Source organism: Vicugna pacos, chromosome 15, assembly GCF_048564905.1.
Source record: "Vicugna pacos chromosome 15, VicPac4, whole genome shotgun sequence".
Taxonomy (NCBI): Eukaryota; Metazoa; Chordata; class Mammalia; order Artiodactyla; family Camelidae; genus Vicugna; species Vicugna pacos.
Window position 1 is genome coordinate 46,365,783 of NC_133001.1, and position 15,941 is coordinate 46,381,723.

A 15,941-nucleotide genomic window follows, 5' to 3' on the forward strand; every position below is an offset into this window, starting at 1 on the left:
AGATGAATATTCAGATTAGGATTACAAGCAGTTAAAGTGATGTAGAAAGACTTCCATATTTTCTAACAATAAAATAATAACATAAATCATCAAAAACATGGCTGAAATTCTGAGAATATGCTAACGCTCTGCATATAAACCTCACTGAAATCTTGCAATAAGCCCTGGAGAACAACAAAATAATTATCCACTTATTAAGAGATAACAACAGCTAGGATGTTAAGTAACTTGGGAAGGGTCATGCAATAAGAAAATGGCACAATCATGATTAGAACTGTTGAGTTTTTATGTCTGCAGTGTCTCTATTTCCACTTCATGCTTTCAAATGGTGGTTTAGCTGATTAAAAAATTTAAATTTGACAGTTTTTCCCTTAGCACTTTGACAATATTATTCCTTAAGCTGCTAGAATTAGCTGTGTTGTTAAGTCAGACCTGTGTCAACCTTTTGGCCTTTGAAACACTATTTTCCCTCTCTTGAAACTACTAAATGTTCCAGCTAATCAGTGACTTTTTTTTTTAAACAGTTTGTACAATAGGCCCATGTGTGTGGACTGGGGTGGGAACTTGGGCATTTCAATCAGAGGATTTTGTATTTAGTTATCTCACTTATTCACTTCACAAATATTTATTGGACACTTTCTACATTCCTGATACTGTTCCAGCTGTGGGGTATAAATTAGTTGAGAGAGAACCCTGCCCTCATGGGGTTATAGTCTAGCCTGGGGAATTGGACAAAGGATAAAATAAATAAGCAAATTATATAGCATGTTATACAGGAATAGCTCTGTGGGGACAAATAAAGCAGGAAGGGTGATGTGGAAATTTGGGTTTTGGAGTGAAAATTTTAATGCACATGAAAGGAGTCTTCACTGGGAAGAGATTATTTGAGAGAGTGAGTAGTATGTATTTATAGGGAAGAGGATTCCGTGCAGAGAGAACAGCAAATGCAAAAGCTGGGTTGTAGGTTGTGCCTGGAACGTCTGAATGACAGCAAGGAAGCCATGGTTGTGGAGAAGTGATCAAGTGGGACAAAGTAAGGAATGTAATCAGAGAGGCATCATGAGTCTAATGGTGTAGAACCTTGGAGGCCATTGAAAGAGCTCTAGATTTTAGTCTGTGTGAGATGTTCATCCACTGGGGCTTTTAGCAGAACTTCTTGATTGGATTTATGTTTTCACAGAATCATCCTGACTATTTTACGCCATTGTAAATAAGCTATAAAAGGGCAAGAGCAGAACCAGTGACACCAATTATAAAGCCACTGGATTATTTTAAATGATGATAACAACATAGAGCAGGTGGTCACATTGGAGGTTATTAGAAGTTGTAAGATTGTGTACATATTTTGAAGGGAGAGCCAAGTGAACTTGCAAATGGTTTAAATGTGGATTAAAAGAGAAGAGGGAAAATCAAGGAGAATTTTGCTCTCACCCACTGGAATGATTGAGATGTCATAAAAGGTCGAGAAAAGACCTTGAATGAGGCTGAACTAGAGGTGTATGCAGGTTTCCTGGCAGGAGGAGCCAGTGCCTGCCCACTGCTGGGTGAAGGTTGGTCCTGGACCTCTGGTGGGTAGGGCTGTGTCTAGAGGCCATTGTGGCTCAGGTCTGCTGATGAGTGGCGCTGTGTTCCCACCCTGTATGTTGTTTGGCCTGAGGCTTCCCTACAGGCTGTTGCTTGGAGCTAGGTCTTGGTGCTAATGATCCAATCAAGATGTCAGCCTCCAGGAAAGCTCATGTAGATTAACGCTCCCGGAATGTCCGCCACCAGCTTTTACGTCCCAAGAGTGAGCCACAGCCGTCCCCCATGTCCCCAGGAGAACCTCCAAATCCGGCAGGCAGGCCTGGCCCAGGATCCTATGAAACCACTGTCTCTGCCCTTGGACCTGGTGCACGTGAGTTTCCATGTAAGCTTCTCAAGTGAATGGAGTCTCCGTTTCCCCCAGTCCCATGAGGCCCCCAGAGCCAAGCCCCGCTGGCCTTCAAAACCAGATGTCCTGGGGTCTCCTTCTCTTAAGAGGCAGGTTTGAGGGAAAATAACAAAAGTTCAGTTTTTGATGCATTAAACTTGAAACAGTTATTCAACCACCACGTAGAGTAGGCAGTTGGAAACGGGGTCTGCCGTTCAAGAGATAAGTCTGAGCTGTAGATAGGATCCTGAGACTGTCAGGTTACAGGGTCTTTAAAGCCAAACAATTGATGAGATCTCCAACAGAGAAACTGCGTGTAAACATGAAAGGGAGGAGAAAGAAGGATAAACAACAACAAAAACAAGGAGTGAGCCCTGTGGCACGCCAACACGAAGAGTTTAAGAGATTATCAGTCTCCTTCAGCAAAGGAGACTGAAAAGGGTGAGGCAGTAATTTAGGAGGAAAATCAGGAGAGTTTGGTATCTGGGAAATGAACTGAAAACATTTCAGAAGAAGAATTCAAATGCTGCTCATAAGTCAAAACTTACAGGAGAGTTATGGGAAGGAGGTCTCGGTGGAACTGGTTTAAGAGAGAAGGAAAGGACAGAATGGAGAGACAGTGAAATAGATGTATAGACAACTGTTTCAAGGATTCTTGTCCTAAAGGGGAGGAGAAATACACACTGGTAGCTAGAGGTGACGGTAAAGACAGCAGTGGGTATATATATATATTTTTCCATAGGAGAAGTGAAAAGAGCAATTTCATATGTTGATGGGGATCAGCCAGTAGAGAAGGGGAAGCTAGTGATACAAAGAAGGTAGGAGAAAATTGCTGATGTGACGCCCTTGGTTACCACTCAAGGGGCTGAAAGCTAGTACACAAGAGAAAGGCCTGCATCTTAGCTAGAAGCATGGACAGTTCATCTACAGGGGGAGGAAAGAAGGCAGCTTCCGTGGCTGCAGACACTGGGAAGTGCACATGCGGCAACTTGTGCAAGTTCTCTTCTCATTAAATCAGGTTTTCAATGATGTAGGAAAATAAGGACATGGAATAAAATTAAGGATAATGGAGGAGGTATTGCAAGTTTGACAAAAAAGGAAAATGACTAAAATAGCCATTTAGGAGATTGGGTGAGTTAATGGTCTAGACAAATGTATTATGATTACTATTCATATATAAAGAGCTCTTACAGATGAAAAAAGAAATCGATGAACGTGCCAATAAAAAATATGAGAAAGAATCCATATCTACAAGCCACATACACATACCTGCAAACATATATGGCCAATAATCAGAAGAAGTAATTGTTTACCTCAATCCTATTGTGAAAGGGAAAAACTCACACATTGGTTTGCCTATAATATTTATGAACATTGGGAAAAACTCACACATTGGTTTGTCTATAATATTTATGAACATTGGAAAAAATAAATGTTGGGAAAAGGAAACCAGATAACTAAATTACTGGGAAAGGCAATCAAATTATATTCATCCAGTAAAATATCATTAATTGTAGATGATATTTAATTAAAAAGTTTATGAGTCACATAAGTGAATTCATGATGCTAATTATAGTAGTTCCTTCTTTTTAAAATGTAATGCCTGTGTTTATACAATGAAAAATGAAATTCTCTGTCCATGATTATAGCATTGGTTTGAGTCCATTCATTAATTTTAACACTGAAGAAGTTTTTCTTGATCCTTTGTTTGGTTTTGTTCGTTTCTCTGGATTTGGGCCAAGGAGTGGTGATAGTTTGTAAATGGGTGATTCCAGTGCCATATTTCTGGAAAGTTCAACTCACTGATTGTTTCTGATAGATCTGGGGCCTGGTCTGATTTTCATTTCAGAATGATTACTCGAGTATCACAAGTGAGCTGGTTTGGGCAGAGATCAGTTGGACACATAGAGACCAACTGGAGCCCTCTTCCAGGGCCCATGAGAGAAGCAGTGGGGATTAGGGATGTGAGCAGAGGGAACAGACAACAGGGAGCAGAGTGGGGAGGTTCCAGATGTGGTGTATGAAGGGAAAGCCCCTGATAGTCACACAGAAAACCACATACCAAGAAGAATATTCAGAGAAACCTACAAAGGCAGGCATAAGCATGAAGTAGAACCAGTTCCTTCCCGATGAAAAAAGCTAATCTCCGCTTGTATGGCAGATTTACTATTATAATTTAAAATTATAGGATTATTTTTGCCCTCAGTTACTCCGCCTGTGTTTAATTATACACCACTGTAATGATAGGGAAAAAAGCAGCTATTTTGAGGACACTGTACCTTTTCAGGCTCCGTGTCCCCTCTCCGTGTGATGCTGAAGTTAAGGAGAGGAATGCGAAACAGAAGAGGCGCAGGTGGCTGTGTTTATGGGCTTCAGGGAGATATGATTACCTCACTCCACTGATTGCTACCTGAAGGAAGTCAGATTACAATTAAGACTGTCAGGTAAAGCACACAATTAAAGTTCATCGCAGATGCTGTCGACAAACTGGGATTAGCTGGGAAATGCACTCTGGCAAACAGATGTACCCTGGAAAATAGAAAGGGAATGTTTCCTTCTAGAACAAATCTACTTTATCAAATCTGACAACTTTTACTTGAGCTCTGAGTCCTGAGCTAGAAAGAGCTTCTCATTTGATTTAAGCAATTGGCACATAACACGCAGGTTGGAAATGAGTTGACTCATTAACTTCTTTTGCTTAGTAGAAAAGGTAGAGGTTGAGAGGAAACATGCTTACCTCACTACATTTCGCTCTTTGCCGTCCAGAGTTGTTTAAGAGCTTGAAATATTGCATTATACTCTGTTTATTAAGGGGTGAGATTGTGGTTCTAGAATTGGAAGGTTCTTATCCAAAAAAAAAAAACCATATCTGTTTTTAAAATTGGCTTTTAGTCAATCAGATGTTGTGGCTCTACCCGCCCCATGTGTTATCCATCTCTTTAAGTATCTACTTGCATTTATATGACACTAATAAGAAAGAGTTCCCATAGACCAACAGCGATTCTGCTATTTGACTTCGGTCCACAGGTAACTGTATATATCATTTCCTCTTAATAAAGTGGAGTATTCCCTCAGCTCACACACATCACAGACGTCACTGCTAATGGGAGCTATGCCTGGAGACGGTGTAGCAACTAGAGCTCCTACTGCCAAGCCTCCACTCTGTGCTCCTGCACTCATGGTATTTTTCATGTGATCGGTCATGGAAGCAGTTGGAACGGCTGCCGCAGGAAAATTCCAGCCTAGGGCAGAAGGGCTGGCTTTTCTCCATCATACTGGGAACGCGTAGGGTAGACTAGACTTCTTGCTATAAGAGAAGCTGCTTTCTGACCACCACCAGAAAACTCAGGGCAATATTCAGATTTAAAAACAAAATATAGCAAGTAAAGAAACACATAGGATTCTGCTTTGGGATGAAGAAGAGTTTTATGCCACAGCCGATGTCATCTCTGATTCCTCATGGCGCATCGCTCCCTTGGGAAAATTAACCCCTTCGAATACATGTCAATTACTTCATTGATTGAATAGCATGAGGATTAGATGAGGTAATGCATATACAGCATGTGGTAAGTCCTCAAAGAAGAGTCGTTTTCTCTCTCCTTCCCTCAGAATCTTTAGTGTCCAAAGTGCACAGCCATTGGTCCCATGCTGTGTAGGCAACACAAACTCACTCCTTCTGGAATCCTCTTCACTACCCACATACGCTGCAGTGTCCATGGGACAGCCAACAGACTGCCTAAGACGTGGCCAGCAACTCTACTGACCATCAGTGGTGCTGATACAGTGCGTTCTGTAGAATCAGAAGCTGCACTGCTTTGCTACTACGTTCCTTCTGGTGCATGTTTTTAATTGAAGTATCAATTACATACAGTAACGTGTGAAAAAAGTATAAAGTTTAAGTGAACAGCTTGATATATTTGTATTTAAATGTGCATTCCTGTAGCCACCTTCACCTCATTTTAACAAATGTTGCAATTATGTCTACTACTTTTAGTAAAATCTCCAAGGGCATTTCAACTTTCACTTTCACTTCCTTCAGTATATAAAGACAGGACATTCCAACCTTCTCTCTTCTGAGGCACTTTGGAGTTACTTTCGTCTGTTTTAACCAGGATATCCCAGGCTTTTAGACTTCTGTTGTAGAAGGGTAGCAATGGAGATGCCACGAACTCTCCCTGAACGCCGAGCATTTGTATGACAGTGGTAAAGATACTGTGAAACACTCAGGAACGTGAGAGATGGCCCCTGGTTGTACTGTATTCACGGTAGTAAAGGAGAGGGAAGAGGAAGTGAAACCAGCATTCACTAAGTGCCTACTCTGGGCCAGGGGGTTGTGCCAGGTGATTTGTAGAGGGGTAGCCTTTAATCTTCCCGGCATTTTCCATGTGAAGCCACACTTTCTTGAGAGTCCATCAAGAATTTCCAACGTAAAGCCACACTCTCTCGAATATCCATCATTTCTCCTCCCCACTTCGTCTAAACACCTTTGCAGTGAATTGTCCCCCATAGAGCTATTCTGTGTAGGTATTGCCTTGGTCCTAGCCCCTTTTTCTGTCTCTCTGTCGCTCTCTCTCACCCTCACATTCTTCCTTGGACACTCATGCACATCCTTTCTTGTTTCTTGTCTTCGTCTCTTCATCTCTCTCCTCTCTGCTGTACTCCCGTATCTTAGACCGATGAAGGTACATCATCTGTGACTGGTTCCTAAGAACACGCGCCCCGCCCACAGTCTTGGGTGCTTGGCCATCTCATAAATTGTCTTCTTCAGTCATCTCCCACTGGCACAGAGCGGCTCAGAAGTTCCAAAAGCAACAGCCCTTTTGTGGAAGGGAACATATGCTGCTTTACAAATTTGGCCACTGGTATTAGCTGAGTCATTTCCCACCCTTTCAGATGCCTGCTTTCCTTGCTTGTTTCCAGATTTCTCTCTCTCTCTCTTTTTTTAAACAGTTGTAGGCATCCTTCATTGTCCTGACCCAGTATCCACCTCAATCTTTTCTATTTTGTTAATTACCAAAATGTTTTAACATCCCATTCAAAGCAGTTAAAAACAATAAAAGAACATCTTACTGGAATACAACTGTTCTTCTCTCTCTGCTTTTCAGTTTGATTCTCACCCTGCATTGTGATCTAGGCAAGGTGGACATTAGCATTTTCATGTTTCTGAATATCGAGGAAAGAGATCCAGCAGGACTAAGCAACTTGTCATCAGTAACTTATCCCAAACTGCAATTATCTTTGTACTTCATATTCTATCTCTCTTCCACTGTAGTGTAAACTTTAGAAGAAATAGGACCACTTAAGTGTAGTTCACTTTTCTTTTTTTCTCTGCCCCTCTCCTCACCAAGCCCTGAGAAATCAATATCGTATGCTGTCGATTTGAACCTGGACCTCCAGTCCAAAACTGTGTCAGGCTGGACAGTGGGGTGTCCTGACACTGCTCATCTCTGAGGCCTCAGTGTCTCTTTCCTTTAGTCTGAGTTTATCCCTGGTGACCTGCAAACACTCTTTTAGTACCTGTTTTTGTTTTTTGTTTTTTCCCATGTTGTAGCTGTCTTTTTTTTTTTTTTTTCCTGTAACACTCCTAATTGCAGTTACCTGTACTTCACGTGTCTTGGCACAGGGATCTTTGAACGTTCCCTCTCTTGAATATCCAGATATTCTTCAGCAAACCTGAGAAACGAATATTCTGTGATCTGGATGTGACCCGCAAGGCAGAGTTCCCTTTTGCCTCACGCTCAGTAGGTCTGGTTCCTGGGGCGGGGAGACTTCTGAGCGGCCCTGAATCTCCACACCTCCCCAGTGAGTCTTTTTCTCCTTTTATTCCTGGTTCTCCCGCTACCTCTCTGCAGCTGTTCTTTGAGACGGCGTGAATCTTAACTCTCCAGGGCTGTCAGTCCCTTCCCCACATTTAATCCACATAAAAACAATAATGGAAACAATGGCCCCGAGAAATAACAATTCTTATTTCATTTATTGCCTTTTCAGAGTCTAATGTGACTCTGCAAATAAATCGTCCTGAATCAGTCTTTTCTGAAAAGCGCTGTAAAAGTGGCTCATTTTCCTCTCTTTCTTTCTTCCCTCGGCTTCTCACTTGGGATTAATCAAACTAATTGTTGCCAGATTAAATTTGTCCATAATGTCAAGAGAGCTTTATTTTATCCCGGAGTTTCCAATGTCTGCAATGATCAGGCATCTAAGAAACAAATCAGTGCTTTTGCATGATGTTCAGCTAATAGTCCTGTTAACAAACAGGGCTCTAGACTAACAATCATGCTTCCCTCAGAGTGGACTTTGTAGAGCGTTGCATACAATTACAGGTAAACTCTGGTTTGCAATATGATGGTAAGTTAAGACTTAGCTAGACTGTATTTTTTGAGGAACAGTCTTTCTGAAAGAGCAAAGCATTTGTGCTGACTTTTCAGAGCTGGAAATTCTCCTGCCCCCTCCCCTTCTCTGACACACGTATTCTGGGCTCTTGGACGTGGTTGTCAGTGATGGTTTTATTAGAACTGTTGTGTCATAGACTTGCCAGCCCAAACCAGGTAAAGACTTGGTGCTGAGAAAATTAGGAATTCAAAGATTTTAAGTACCTGTGCTTCTACTTAGGAAACAGATGGAGAAGAAAATAATGATGGACTCCAAGTTTAGTTCAATTTGAGGTAAGCTCTAGGTTGATCAGTTGTTTCAGAAGCTTGAGTATCTCACCCAGATCTACCAGTTCTTTGGATTCCAGCAGACGTCAGTGTGGTGAACCTTGGTTCTTCTGATTGCTGGCTGTGTGTAAACTTCTTTATGTTTCGTCTTCTTTCTGAGCCTTTGTTCTCCTGTCTGTGAAATAGAGATAGGACTACCTCCCTTGTAGTCCTGCCCTGAGGATTAACTGGAACAATATTTGCGTGGCACTTACACGGGGCTTGCACAGAGTAAAACACAGTAAAGGCATTCGTCATTTGTCTTCTGGTCGATTCTACTATGACCCATTTCTTTTATGGCTTTATTCATTCACCAAGTATTTATTGTCTCAGGTGCCTTGCAAGATGTTATGAATATAGAGCCAAAAAATGCTTGGTGTGTGCTCTTCGTGAGCTCCTGCACCGGCAGGAGACGCAGATAAGGAAATCCTGCAATTAGAGTTCAGATAGTTAAGTGCCCCAGTGGAGGGGAAAACGGGAGCTTGAGCTGTCATGTCCCCATCACTGCGTGCTTGCTGCAGGGAGGAGGCCATCCCCCGCACTCAGCACAGGCCAGGAGCGCAGAGGGATGGCACCTGGTCAGCTCCGGGGGCAGGGGACCCACAGGGAGGAGGGCGGGGAGTTGGTGGTGAGGTTTCCGTAACCTTCTGTTGCGCACAGGGTCAGGTTCTCCTCTCTGAATCCAGATTTCTCTCTCTGTCCTGCTTCCTAATCAGTCGTGAAGAAGTGTCAGTCCCTTGGGAGGACTTTGGCCAACACTCTGTGTCTGTCTTGGGGTCAAGGAGATACTGAAAACCCGAAGAGTCTTAGAGGAACATGTGGACAGTTCTTTCAACCTCACAGTCATGTCTGAGCCTAACCATTACCCCCTTAGAAACTGAGTCTCCGAGGGGAAAGTTATTTACCTTGGATGAGATAGATGGTTTGGGGCAGAGCCAAGACGAGGACCCGGGTCTCCCGTCTCCTGGTTCTCAGCTACTTCTGTGAGCTGAATCCATCAGAGAGGTGACAGAGCAGCACTGTAGGCAAGGAATCACAAACATCAGTGTTGTAACGACTCTAAATAACAACGCCTCCCTATTACCAAGTGCCTTTTGTACCAGATACTGTTCAAAGCTTTTGCATAGTAGTAATTTATTTGAACCTTCTAGCAACACTAGGACTTAAATCCTCTTATTCTTACTTTATAAAAAGAGTAAAAGAGATATTAAGTGGTTGTCCCAGGTCACACACCAATAGCTGGCAGAGGAAGCCTTCCAGCAGCCCGTCCGAGCCTCTGAAGGCCTCTCCATGCTGTCCTCCCTCCATGTCACTTCCTGAATGACCACCATGTGCCCAAACCTGTGCCAGGCGCTCCAGGGTCAGGAGTAGCAGTGTGACCCCCGATCACAGGGTCAAATCAGCACCTTCAGAGTGAGAGGGGATAACTGGCAAGTCAGAGCACAGACTCACAAAACCACAGATGAGCAGAGGTGGTCTTCTGAGACATCAGAACTTCTGTTAAAAATCAGGGCATCGGCTAGGGGCCGTGCTGGGTGATCTGGCCGGGCCCTGCTTGGTTCCGTTTTCTGTCATGCATTGACTGTGCTTATACTTGGGTGTGTGTTATGAAGCAAGTGTTGTCCAATGAGTTGGGAGAGAGATGGAAAGGACAGCCCTACCGTGGGATGTGAGCAAAGGAGACCCGCTGGGAAGAACTCTTGCCTTTCTGCCGTCCAGGCCATCCTGTAGCTGCCTCTCACCTCCCTTACTTTTTCCTTCGTGAAATGCTCACCCTCCTCTTCTGACAAACTCTGATTTATCCTTCAAGGCCAAAAGGAAACGTAGCCCTGCCACTGTAGCTTTCCCTTCACTTCCGGGGAAAGCTGTTCACCATTATCACTGTACAGCACTTTCTACATACCAGTCTTACAGCCTGTGTCACGTTGTATTATAATGATGCATTTACGGTCCTCACTTATATCCTTGGACAGAACCACATGTTGTCGTCATCATCTGTCCAATGCCCAGAAGAGAGTTTGGATCGTAGTAGAGAGTGTGTAAAATTTTGGGTTCCATGCTTTTGTCCTAACATCTCTTTATTTCTCATTATTCTCATTAGGCCTGTAGTGCCCCCTGGGTCCTGACTGCAGAACCCTTGATGTCAGGGTCAGTGTTTGCTCCTTCTCATTTCCCCTTGCTAAAGTGCTACCAGCAACGCTGGGAACCCGGCACGTGTGTTCTGTCCACTGGAGGTGGGGGGGGGCATGATGCGTGTTTTTCCCAGTGTAACTTCTCAGCCTCTGGGTCTTTAGGAGGTGGTAGGACGAGCGTGCTCCCAGCCTGTTTCGCAACTTGTAATAGCTAAGGCCCCAGTGGGGCCCCTGCCACAGAGAGGAGTCTGAGATCCATTCTTAGAGACCACGAATTGGTGCTCGTTTGCATACTCCCAGGTAGCGCCGTGTCTCTGGAGGTCTCCTGACACCTGCTCTGGCCGTACTGCCTCTAGGTGAGTTGTTTGTTCCCGAAACACCCGGAGTTTGGTCGGGATGCATTATTCATTCCTCCTTTCCATTCCATCTCATTCCATTCCAGCCTATAAAAATGATTTCTTGGTGGGGAGGGTATAGCTCAAGTGGTAGAACACATGCATAGCATACACAGGGTTCTGGGTTCAATTCCCAGTACCTCCATTAAAACAATAATAGTAAATTAATAAATAGACCTAACAACCTCCCTGCCTCAAGAAATTAAATTTAAATTTAAAATAAATAAATAAATAAAAATTTTAAATTTCTTGAGTGCCTACTAAGTGCCTGTTACTGTCCCCTTGTGCCTGCATCCAATAGTGAACAGAAATAATAACCAATTTCCAACCACCTAGGATTTTACATTCTGGCGAAGGGACCCACAGTAAATGATACATGGAACAAATAAATAGATGTTGTAAGATGTTAGAATAGGAGCAAGGCAGAGAGAAAGAAAGAGCTCAAGGAGAGCTAGCAGGGAGAGGCAGTAACAATTTTAAGTCTCATGATCAGGATAGGTCTCCTAGTGAAGGTAACATCTGAGCAAAAACTTAAAGGATCTAAGGAATTTAGCCACGTACGTTTCTGGGGAAAGAGCATCCCAGGCAGAGGAAATAATCAGTGAAAAGACGTTACAATAGGAATACACACACACACACACACACACACACACACACACACACGTGTATGTATGTACATGTATCTATACATACACACAGGTGCATATATGTATACACATGTGTGTATACACACAGAGACACACACATACATTGTCTTTTAATGGTGGAACAGATTTTTAATAACTGTGTGCCTGCCCCGGTCTCTCCCTCTGAGATTTCTCCAACATTCTGAAATAGAAGGTAAATTAACAGTTTTGAAATGACAGAGTCTGTCATGATTGATATTAAAACCCCACAAGGATGGACATTACAGCCTGTGGTAGGGATGAGGCTTTTAGTCCACAGGATGGTTACAGATTAAACACATTAGGACTCAGGAATTGTCACAGTTATCAGCACGTTCCAGCCTCAGGGAAAGAGCTTTCAGTGGGGAGGTGGGTTCACGGCTGCCTCCCTGCACCTGCCCTGGGCAAAAGCCCTTTGGTCCTCAGATACAAGAGGAGCAGAGCGGGCAAAGGGCAGAGGCCTCCCCTCGGGGCTCCCTGAGCCTGGTTTCCTTTCACCACACATCAGGAGCCTAGTCTCTGTCAAGGGGAGAGAGTTTCACAGGGAGACAGTGCTGCCAGGACTTCCCAAGAGGATTCAGTCACCTTGTGTCACACGTTTCTGTGTCAGGGCTTACGCTGCTTACCAAAGCCTTGCCGGGGGGTCAGGATGGGTCGGGGAAGGGGTTGGGGACACAGCAATGAACAAGTAGAGTCTGTCCACAGCGAGTTCCAAAGGTATTAGGGAAACGAAACTAGTCATATAAAAATAGTCAACAACTCAAGTTTCCAAATGAGTAGTTCTTTAAGTCAATGGCATAAGTGCTTAGAGAAGAAAAAAATCCCCATGGACCAGAGACACCAAGGAAAGCTTCCTGGAGGAGGCAAGGACCTGAAAAACACACGGAGGGTATGAGGCTGGTTAAGGAAGATCCTTTCAGGTTGGAGTAAATGGCTGGCAGGAGAAAGAACCTGGGTGAGTGTTGGGGGCCGGCAAGGGAAAAATCTGTAAGATGATTTAGAGTCTCCAAAGAGCCTGTTAAGTCTCCGGGTCTCCTTCTACTTCTGTCACGCTGCTGATTGTTGTGATTGTAATCATTATCAACAAAAACAGCTACAGCCTGGTGGACAGGGATTCGAATTTGTAGTCAGAGGAACTGGGTAAGTCCTAGCACCATTGATTCAACACCAGCTAATGCTTAATAATGAACTGGGAGTCAGTTTCTTCGACTGTAACACTAGGAGTACTCATGGACAACTGAGAATCAGTTGAAATAATGGTCATGAATTCTTTGTAACGAGTGAAATAAGGCGTGTATGCCCTCTTATCATTGGCATCATCTTGATTATGTCACATGAGTTGTCTTCCTGAAGCTTTTAATTTAAATTTGAGACATCTGATAACCCGATGAAGCAAATTAAAAAAAAAAAAGTGTTTGCAGGGTCAAATACCAGCTAGCACAAAGCCAGATTGAATTGATAATAGCTCATTATTTGCAAAGCATGGGAAAGCTTTTTGCCTGAGGTATTTCTAGCAGGTTTTGTTTTCTCCACAACTGTGCTTCAATCCGCCCTCATGGCTTTGCTTGGTACTCTGCTCACAGGGAAATGGGTGTCTGTGGTCTACTTCTGCATGTCCTATGGAAAGCAGGGTATAGTTAAGGTGCCCATATAATTAACCATCCAAACAGGGATAGCTTTAGAGTAATTAAGAGTGCTGCTAGTAACCAGGATTGTTCCAGGAAAACTGGTGTGTTTGGTCACCTTAAATACAGTTCCTTTGCTTTGATGGGTACAGTAACCTCAGAGGCTTTGAGGTGCATGCCAAAGTTACAGAGGACTATGGCTCCAGAATTTTTGCCATAGGTCACACCTCCCAGTATCGTGGCTTTGAGGAGCCCATCTGTGGGCAGTGGGGGTGGGGGGCACATGGCGCATTCCAAGGTAGGGGCTGTAATCTTCTCTCTCTCTATGTGTGTCTTTCACATCCAGATAAAGAGCCAAGGAATTCTAAAATAATCCTCTGGGTGATTTGCATTTTCAATCTCTACCACATTTGGGTGCTGATTCCTGTATGTGCTTTGGGCTCCATAAAGACTTTCTGCTTCTTTGGCATCTAAACGTCCCTTGAATCTTGTAAATTATCACATCCATTTTTACCTCTCCATTCTCTCTGTGGATCCTTGCATGAGGTAAGAAAGAAAGGTGGACTTTTTTCCCCCTTTAAAAGTGGAGACTCTGAGGTCTCAAGTTCACACGTGGGTTCAGACTTTTGTTAGTAGTTGTGACTCTCAAATGGCCATCACCCCCTTGAAGACTTCCTGGTCTGCAGCAGCAGTTTCTTATTTTGTAAGCCCATTGCACACTGGGTATACTTTCCTTTTGATACTTAATATTTTTATTATGAATTCTCCTGGACAATGAATCTCTAAAAGGCAGAGACCATGTGTAAATTAGATGATACTGCCTCACTCTGCCTGTCTACTCCAGAATCCGGCGTGTGTTTAATGAGTTTGTGTTAACGAACCTTGTGGTCAGGATTACATGGGTCTCACTGCGGTGATACTAGCCCAAGCTTCGAAGTCTCTTTGGAGAGAAGGCTCTGCAGAGCTGAAGACCACAAACACCCTGGCCCAGAACAGAAGATGCAGATCTGGATAAAAAGAGTTGCCAAAGGTTGACCCTGCCATTGAATCAACAACTGGCTCAAACTCACAAGAGCGGGTGGATGTGGAGATCCTATTGTTACAAAACTGAGAAGACCCTGGTATTCAGGAGATTCTTAATCAAGGCCTGTTGAATGACTGAATGGATAAATCATGTGAAAAGATAAGAGAAATGAAATGCTGTGCTATTTAAAGCCATCTCCACTGCACCTCCTTAGTGGGGGTGAGTTTTCTCCTCACTGGAAAATATTTAGACTAGGCAGGGTGATGACTTATCAGGGATGATGGGAGAAGGTAAAACCCAGTGACAAATGAGGCTCCTTCCAGATGTGAAAATATAGACTTTAGGCACTATTTTAATTTATTATTTTTTTTTTTTGGCTTTTAGAAATGTCTTGTGAATACAAGTAAAGTAGCTTGACTCACATATTTATCCAAAGATTTTGCATTTACAGTAACTTCTAATATTGTCCAATTGCTTTTATTTGTCCCATCAAATCTGGAGTATAACCACCTAACAATGATAAAGGAGGGGTAGAAGAAGGGGCATTTTTAGTGGAAGCAAGACAGATATTTTTTTCCTGGGAAAACTTTGTTTTTCCCTTTTTATTTTCAATTCTAGCTTCTTGGGGGAGGTATAATCTTTTGATAGGGCAAATCACCCATTCCAGATAATTTGTGTGTCAATGACAAACATAGAAAAACTATCCTAAGTTATCCAGATTTGACGTACTAGACAGGAGGAAAGATACATTATTTACTTCTTTCTTTTTTTACTTCTATTTTCCTCTTGTCAAAAATATTGTGACTAATCTCGAAGTCTGAGACCTTGTTTTCTTAAAACAGAAAAACTAACACAATTATTGGACTGAGAGAGAGCAAAGAGAACCATGACATAATGTCAAAAACATTCTACTTTGAGGAGCCTAGAACTCAGATTGGGGGAAATAAATATTTAGCAGTTTCTTTCCGAGTTCACTGAATTTCATATTTAATATTGTGCTTTCCTATTATTGCTATTATTTCCATCCTAATTGCTTGCCAACATAATCCAATGTTTTTCTTCCTACTAAACACTGGCTAGTCATTAGACTTGAAATTTCTATCTTATCCTTTAGGACTGAAGGTCATGTCAAAATGCGCAAAATTACAATTATGTAAGGACTAACACCTGAAGGCGGTATCTCCGTAATTTCCATAGACCTAAGTTAATCCGAGCTATAAAAGACTAGAACCTTGGGCTCATCAAACTGGGAAATGTCACTGATTCAGAATGGAGGCTGGAGTGGAGATTGTGAGAGGGGTCTGAGGGCACCAGAAAGGTGGACAGGAGCTTGGAGAAGGGAAGAAGGGGCAGAAAGTAGGACAGAAGGTGTTTCCTTTTTATCTGGGCCAAGTCTGTGTCATTTCTCTCCCTAAATATCACCATCATTGGTAAAGAAAGTTCTGTCCCCATCAGGGAAGGGCAGAAATTTCTGGAGTTAGCCGCTTAGATGACAA